At 42.1% G+C, this 9,086-nt stretch overlaps 1 protein-coding gene across 7 annotated transcripts in view; it reads right to left on the bottom strand.

The window, feature by feature from the left end:
* ATXN2 (ataxin 2) overlaps nucleotides 1-9,086 on the bottom strand; it is a 151,023-nt gene that overhangs the window by 37,174 nt on the left and 104,763 nt on the right. The window lies entirely within an intron of this gene.

Genomic DNA, 9,086 nt, shown 5'->3' with positions numbered 1-9,086 from the left:
AAAAAAAAAAAAAGAGCTAAACTATAAAATATTTAGAAGAATAAATCTCTGTAACCTTGAATTAGAGAATGGTTTCTTAGATATGACATCAAAAGCACAACCAATAAAGAAAAAAATAAATTAAACCTCATCAAAATTACAAACTTTTGTGTTGTAAACAAGACCATCAGGCAAGACAACCTACAAAATGCAAGAAAATACTTACAAATCACATATCTGTTAAAAGATTAATATTAAAATTAATCTTTGGAATACTTACAACTCAGTAATTTTTTTTGAGACAGAGCCTCAAGCTGTCACCCCGGGTAGAGTGCCATGCATCACAGCTCATAGCAACCTCCAACTCCTGGGCTCAGGCGATTCTCCTGCCTCCACCTCCCAAGTAGCTGGGACCACAGGTGCTCGCCACAACGCCCGGCTATTTATTTTTTGGTTGCAGCCATTATTGTTGTTTGGCGGGCCCGGGCTAGATTCGAACCCGCCACCTTAGGTGTATGTGGCTGGCACCTTAGCCACTTGAGCCACAGGCACTGAGCCACAACTCAGTAATTAAAATAAAAATAACCAAACTAAAAACTAGTCCAAGTATTTGAATAAACGTTTCTCCAAAGAAATATAAATGGCCAATAAACCCATAAAAAGATTCTCAACAATTAGTTATTAGGAAAATGCAAATCAAAACCACAATGAGACAGCACTTCATAACCACAAGGATAGACGTAACACAAATCAAAGACAATTTATCGAGTGCTGGTTAGGACATGGAGAAATTAGAATGCTCATACATTACTGGTGACAGTATAAAATGTTGCTGGTACTTTGAAAAAGTGTGGCAGTTCCAACAGACCAATTTTATTTCAAGAGAAATAAAAACCTAAGTCCAAATGAAAATTTGCATGCAAATGTTCACAGTAGCATTCATTACTCATTGCCACAAAATGGATACAACTCAAATGTTCATTGGCTGATAAAAGATAAATTAAATGTGGTATATTCATGCAACAGATTATTCAGCTATAAGGACCAATATATAAGGCTCAGTGCCTGTAGGTCAAGTGACTAAGGCGCCAGCCACATACACCAGAGCTGGTGGGTCTGAATCCAGCCTGGGTCTGGCAAACAACAACAACTACAACCAAAAAATAGCCAGGCATTGTGGCAAGCACCTGTAGTCTCCACTACTTGGGAGGCTGAAGTGAGAGAATTGCTTAAGCCCAGGAGTTGGAGGTTGCTGGCTACAGCAGCCAGGGTGAAAGCTTGAGGATCTGTCTCAAAAAAAAAAAAAAAGGACCGATATATTGCTACAACAAAGATGAACCTTGAGCACATATTAAGTCAAAGAACCCTACAAAAGATTTTAAGATTTCATTTATATGAAATCTCCAGAATAGGCCCATCTATAGAGCCGTGATTTTCTTTTTTATTTTATTTTTTTATTGAGACACAGCCTCACTTTGTCATCCTCTGTAGAGTGCCACAGCATCACAGCAACCTCAAACTCTTGGGCTCAAGCAATTCTGTTGCTTCAGCCTCCCTAGCAGCTGGGATGATAGGCATCTCCCACAATGCCCGGCTATTTTTTGTCTGTTTCACAAGCCCGGGCCAGGTTCCAACCTACCAGCCTCTAAGCATATGGCCAGCACCCTAACCACTGAGCATCACACACCCAGCCAAAAGCAGTGATTTTCAACCTGTGTGCTGTGAGAGATCTTAGGTGTGCCACAAAAAAATTTTTTTTTTTTTTGAGACAGAGCCTCAAGCTGTCCCCCTGGGTAGAGTGCTCTGGCATTACAGCTCACAGCAACCTCCAACTCCTGGGCTCAAGCGAGTCTTCTGCCTCAGCCTCCCAAGTAGCTGGGACCACAGGCGCCCGCCACAACGCCCGGCTATTTTTTGGTTGCAGCCGTCATTGTTGTTTGGCGGGTCCGGGCTGGGGATTCGAACCCGCCACCTTAGGTGTACGTGGCTGGCGCCTTAGCCGGTTCAGCTATAGGTGCCGAGCCACCACAAAAATTTTTAAAGATTAATTATTTTCAAAAGACGTTCAAAGCATAATAAGTATATTCTTACTTTTTTTCTTGATTAATATAATTTAAATATACCACGGAAGTTTGATTACAGGTTCAATAGTGCTGTGAGATTTTTTTAAAAGGTTGAAAAATATTGCTACAGGGAAAGAAAGTAGATTAATATGTCTAGGGTATATGTGGCAGGGAAAGGTGAGTAATTGCTAAAGGGTACAAGGTTTCTTTTGGGGGTGATAAAAGTTTCTGAAATTGTGGTGATGGCTGCACAATTCTAAGATTATACTAAATTCCACAGAACTGTATATTTTAAGTGCATGAATTTCATGGTATGAGAATGATGTCTAAATAAACTTTTTTGTAAAAATAAGCAAATGTATACTTACAAAAATAAATATCGAAAGGATAAATACACTTTTAATGATCATCTATTGGCCACAGAAGTGATAATAGAGCTACTAGGATGGAAATAACAAGGTAAGATACAGGTCAAAGAGGTACAGAGATAGAAGTAAGATTTCTCTGACTCTGTTTACATGATTTTTACTTTAAAAACACATAAACATTCTGCATATTAAAAATAAAATTAGGATAGGCAGCGCCTGTGGCTCAAAGGATTAGGGCGCTGGCCCCGTATACCGGAGGTAGTGGGTTCAAACCTGGCCCTGGCCAAAAACTGCAATAAATAAATTAAATTAAATTAAATTAAATTAAAGTAGGCCAGTACAGTGGCTCATGCTGGTAATCCTAGCACTCTTAGGCTTAAGTGATCCTCTTGCCTCAGCCTCCCAAGTAGCTGGACGTACCCACCACTATGTCCCACTAATTTTTTTCCATGTTTTTAGTAGAGAGAGGATTTTGCTCTTGCTCAGCTGGTCTCAAACACCTGAGCTCAGGCAATCCACCCACCTCAGCCTCCCAAAGTGCTAGGAATAAATTAACAGTGCAGCTTTAAACTAACCCTTAAGATAACTGTAATCTTTTTTTTTTTTTTTTTGAGACAGAGCCTCAAGCTGTCCCCCTGGGTAGAGTGCCATGGCATCGGCATCACAGCTCACAGCAATCTCCAACTCCTGGGCTCAAGTGAGTCTCCTGCCTCTGCCTCCCAAGTAGCTGGGACCACAGGTGTCCACCACAGGGCCTGGCTATTTTTGGTTGCAGCCATTGTTGTTTGGCGGGCCTGGGCTGGATTCGAACCCGCCACCTTAGGTGTATGTGGCTGGCGCCTTAGCCACTTGAGCCACAGGTGCCGAGCCAAGATAACTGTAATCTAGGCCAACATTGTATTTGCAACGTCTCAGGTACAGAGGGAGAATAATTAAACTGCCCTGTTCCTGGATATCTGACCTTCAGAAATTGTGTGAAATAATAAATGCTTGTTGTTTTAGGCAGTTAAGCCTTTTGATAATTTGTTCTACAATATTATAATACACTTATGTTTAGTAACCGAAGTTTCAGTACAAGAGAAGAAGAGATGATGGGCTGTGCCTGAAGCAAGAGATTTGCCTAAGCCCAGGAGCTGGAGATTGCTGTGAGCTATGATGCCACAGCACTCTACCCAGGGCAATAAAGTGAAATTCTGTCTCTCTAAAAAAAAAAAAGAAAGAAAGAGAATAAGAGATGCAAGAACAAAGCCATCTAAAAATCTTACAATGCTAACTTGAATTAGAAATGTCAGTATGAATTTCTGATTTTAAAAAGTGACATTTCTGGCTAAGCGCCTGTAGCTCAATGGTTATGGCACTGGCCACATATGCTGGGGCTCAGGCCCAGGCCTGCTAGCGAAAAATGACAACCACAACAACAACAACAAATAGCCGGCTATTGTGGTGGCCACCTGTAGTCCCAGCTACCTGGAAGGCTAAGGCAAGAGAATGGCTTAAGCTCAAGAGTTTGAGGTTGCTGTGAGCTGTGACACCATAGGCCTCTACTGAGAGCAACACAGTAAGACTCTGTCACCCCCCCACCCCAAAACAGTGACATTTCTGGCTGGGCACAGTGGCTGAAGCCTATAATCCTAGCACTCTGGGAGTTGGATTGCTTGAGCTCATGTATTTGAGACCAGCCTGACAAAGAATACGATTCCGCTTCTACTAAAACTAGAAAAAACTAGCTGGGTATTGTTTTAGCCTCATCCTAGCTACTGAGGAGACTAAAGCAAAAAAGGATCCCTTGAGCCCAAGAGACTGAGGTTGCTGTGAGCTAGGCCAACATGCAGGGACTCTACCCAGGTCAACAGAATGAGAGTCCATCTCAAAAGAAAAAATAAATGTGACATTTCCTCATTTAGTCTACAGAAAAGGCTTAGAAGCCATAATTTAATAGCAGTTAAAATGACCAGACAGTGATTCCCATACACTATTATTGAGAAAAAGAATTCAGGGTTCCTTTTTTTTTTTTGAGACAAAGCCTCAAGCTATCCCCCTGGGTAGAGTGCTGTGGCGTCACAGCTCACAGCAACCTCCAACTCCTGGGCTCAAGCGAGTCTCCTGCCTCCGCCTCCCAAGTAGCTGGGATCACAGGCGCCCGCCACAATGCCCAGTCATTTTTTGGTTGCAGCTACCATTGTTGTTTGGTGGGCCCGGGTCGGATTCGAACCTGCCACCTTGGGTGTATGCGGCTGGTGCCCTAGCCACCAGAGCCACAGCGCCAAGCCGAATTCAGGGTTCCTTAAAGGAATAACTGATCCAGGCAAGAAAGATTTGCCTAAGACATCAATTTGTAGCAGAAAGTAAGGAAGCTATCAAAGATATGGCTGGGTGCGGTGGCTCACACCTGTAACCCTAGCACTCTGGTAGGGGAAGATGGGTGGATTGCCTGAGCACATGGGTTCGAGATCAGCCCAAGCAAGTGTGAGATCCCCTCTCTAAAAAACAGTCAGGCATCATGGCAGGTGACTATAGTCCCAGCTATGTGGAAGGCTGAGGCAATAGAATCACTAGAGCCCAAGAGTTTGAGGTCACTGTGAGCTATGATGCCACAGCACTCTACTGAGGGCAACAAAGTGAATGTCTTCAAAAAAAAAAAAAGGAAGCTATCAAAGTTAAGTGAGTAGTATCAAAAGGACACAGAAGCCAACTTAAAGAAATTCCAATTGATCTAAGATGAGACAACGAAGGACCAAAAAGAACTGACAAAATGAATTTATAAAAAAAAAAAAAATCAAAATTATTTCTCAGTAATAGTATTTGGGACTCACTGTCTGGTCATTTTAACTGCTATTAAATTATGGCTTCTAAGCCTTTTCTGTAGACTAAGTGAGGAAATGTCACATTTATTTCTTTTGGGAAAAATGGATCCATATTTTTGAAACAAGAATAAGTAACAAGACAAAGAAAGGGAGACCCTTTAAAAAATAAAAATTCACTAGCAATACTGAGAAACAATGGAGGCACCAAATCCTCACTCTGAAAATTGTAAAGAATTAAAAAATTTATCCTACCTGCCCTGTATAAACTATTTCAGAATAATCAAGTAGCCCTAGTTGAAAAGAACAATACTTTACAAAATGATTCTACTTAATAAAAGGAAAAGAAATGCTACTAACTCAGAAATCACCATTTTTAAACTACAGAAATTTTCTTTATTTTTTTTTATTTATTAATAGTTTATTTATCACTCATATTCATAGCTCAGGAACACAGGTCAATGACAAATGTCTATGTAAATCACCCAAAGAAATTCTTTATATTTCAAAATTATTTTACACTCTGAAAGACACCAGCCTTCCTCATCTCCTCAAAATCTTTCATAGAATCATAATTTCTGTAGAAATCTGCATATGCCTTCTTTCTTGGTTCAGCCACAGCAAACTTACAGAAAACTGCAACCCCCAGGGATACAAATGCTCCAGCAATATGAATCCGCAGGCGCCTGGCCAAGAGGCCACACATCTGAGGTTTGGCCAAAGCACTGGAAGCCATGGTAGTTACTGTCCTTGATGGATTGCCAACCTCAACACGGCCTTCCTGGCTGAGGTACATACAACTGCCACTACAGAGGTTTTCAAAGTAAGGTCCTGGGCAAGCAGAATGATGTAGAAACTGGGTTTATAAATCACACTAGAGATATAAATTCTTAGGTATGCCCCAAATCTACCAATCAGAAAACTCTGGGGATGGGGTTTTTAAGCTCTCCCTAAATGACATTGACCCATACTAGGATTTAAGAATCACAGCCTTAAAATTTTAAAAAATGCTATTATGAGCAACAACAACAACAAATGCTGTTACACATTAAATCAATAATCAATTAGATAAAAGATTAATAGAAAACTTCACAATGTAGCTGGGTGTTATGGCAGATGCCTGTAGTCCCAGCTATTTGGGAGGCTGAGGCAAGAGAATCGGTTAAGCCTAAGAGTCTGAGGTTGCTGTGAGCTGTGATGCCATTGCACTCTATCCAGGACAACATAGTGAGACTCGGTCTCGAGAAGATAAAAAAAAAAAGAGAGAGAAAACTTTATAATGAGGAAAGAGAATTGTGGTATCACACCATTTTAGCCTATCATCAATCTTATTATAACTAAAAGTAGGATCAGATATTGTGTGCCTCCTGCATGACACAATACAGAGCACAAAGAACCAGTTAGTATTTGTTTACTGCCCCCTTCCAATTGAACCTGAATGTAATCAATAATACCCCAAGAAGAAAAGAGACAATGCTAAATGGGGGACATACTGTATAACAACTGATTTTTTTGCCACAAAACAATAGCAGGGGAGGAAAAGAGCAGGGGGATTAGAAAGAGATGTAATAAATGTAATAATTTATAGATTTTGTTTTGCTGCAGGTCTGGGCCGGGTTCAAACCTGCCAGCCTCAGAGTATGTGGCCAGCGCCCTACGCAATGAGCTACGAGGGCTGCCTATAGATTTTGTTTTGATCCATATTCAAAACAAGCCAATTGTTAGGATATATCCTTGACTCAATCAGGATAATCTGATTATGTATGGTTACTATTAGGAATAGATTTATAACATGTGATAACAGCACTCTAATGCCACAGGAAAAATATACACATTTTGAAAAACACACGTATTTTAAAAGATACACACTAAGTATGTAAGAATTGAACAGCATGATGTCTGAGACCTGTCTGAAATACTTCAGCAAAGAAAAAAGTACATATGAAGTTAATATGGCAAAATCTTGATAATTATAGGATTTGAATGACAGATAAAGAAAATGTCTAATCACTTCCTATCTTCTTAGTATAGTACATGTTCTCAGCTGATATTCTTTTTTTTTGAGACAGAGCCTCAAGCTGTCCCCCTGGGTAGAGTGTGGTGGCATCACAGTTCACAGCAACCTCCAAATTCTGGGCTCAAGTGAGTCTCCTGCCTCAGCCTCCCAAGTAGCTGGGACCACAGGCGCCCGCCACAACGCCCACCTATTTTTTGGTTGCAGCTGTCATTGTTGATTTGGTGGGCCCGGGCTGGATTCGAACCCGCCACCTTAGGTGTATGTGGCTGGCGCCTTAACCACCTGAGCCACAGCTGATATTCTTGATGGTGTGCTTGTTGTTCTCTTATTAAAAATGCCTCTGGGCAGCACCTGTGGCTCAGTGAGCAGGGTGCTGGCCCCATACACTGGGGGTTGCAGGTTCAAACCTGGCCCCAGGCTCGGTGCCTGTGGCTCAAGTGGCTAAGGTGCCAGCTATATACACCTAAGGTGGCAGGTTCGAATCCAGCCTGCGCCCGCCAAACAACCATGACAGCTGCAACCAGAAAGTAGGTGGGCGTTGTGGTGGGCACCTGTGGTCCCAGCTACTTGGGAGGCTGAGGCAGGAGACTCGCTTGAGCCCAGGAGTTGGAGGTTGCTGTGAGCTGTGATGTCACAGCACTCTACCCAGTGGGACAGCCTGAGGCTGTCTCAAAAAAAAACCTGGCCCCAGGCAAACTGCAACAAAAAAATAGCTGGGTGTTATGGCAGGCACTGGTGGTCCCAGCTACTGGGGCGGGGGTGGGGGTGGGGGTGGGGGGCTGAGGCAAGAGAATTGCCTAAGTCCAAGAGCTGGAGGCTGCTGTGAGCTGTGATGGCAAGCACTCTACCAAGAGCAACAAAGTAAGATTCTATCTCTAAAAAAAAAAGCCTCTGTAGGGCTTGGTGCCTGTAGCTCAAGCAGCTAAGGCGCCAGCCATATACACCAGAGCTGGTGAGTTCGAATCCAGCCTGGGCCTGCCAGACAACAATGACAACTACAACCAAAAAAGAGGGTTTTGTGGCAGGTGCCTATAGTCCAAGCTACTTGGGAGGCTGAGGCAAGAGAATCACTTAAGCCCAGGAGTTGGAGGTTGCTGTGAGCTGTGATGTCATAGCACTCTACCCAGGGCAACAACCTGAGGCTCTGTCTCAAAAAAAAGAAAAGAAATTAAAAATGCCTCTGTAGAACTGACTGAAATATATTCAGAATACGTAATTTCTACCTATCTATTAGAATAATAGTGCCTGACATTGGAAAACATTTCTCATATCAGAGACCAATAAAATATCATGCTCGCTTTTACTATAATAATCATTTATACTTCCTCATAAAACACGTTACCGTTGCATTAAATAACTTCTGAAAACAGCATCACTTTAATACTGTACTAAAATTCTCCCCTGAATTTTTTCAGACTCTCATGACAAGATTAATCCCTGTAACAAGATTGTAAGTATTACTTTACATTATCTATGACAGAGTTCTTTCACTGGGTTCAATTATTCTAAGGCAGAGAAAAAAAGTCATAAAAAAATTAAGAGCTTTATCAGGCACAAACACATGTGCACAAAATCACAACTACTTCAAACACTGAAGAATTTTTTTTTGGCCAGGGCTGGGTTTGAACCCACCACCTCTAGCATATGGGGCAGGCACCCTTCTCCTTGAGCACTGCCTAAAGTTTATTTATTTATTTATTTTTGAGACAGAGCCTCAAGCTATCCCCCTGGGTAGAATGCCATGGCATCACAGTTCACAGCAACCTCCAAACCCTGGGCTCAAGCGAATCTCCTGCCTCAGCCTCCCAAGTAGCTGGGACTACAGGCGCCCGCCACCACGCCCGGCCATTTTTTGGTT

The sequence above is a fragment of the Otolemur garnettii genome, unplaced genomic scaffold (assembly GCF_000181295.1).
Source record: "Otolemur garnettii isolate 467f Iridium unplaced genomic scaffold, OtoGar3 scaffold00099, whole genome shotgun sequence".
In the NCBI taxonomy this organism is placed as follows: domain Eukaryota; kingdom Metazoa; phylum Chordata; class Mammalia; order Primates; family Galagidae; genus Otolemur; species Otolemur garnettii.
The sequence above is the reverse complement of the archived record's forward strand: the minus strand, read 5'-3'. Positions and strand labels throughout refer to the sequence as shown.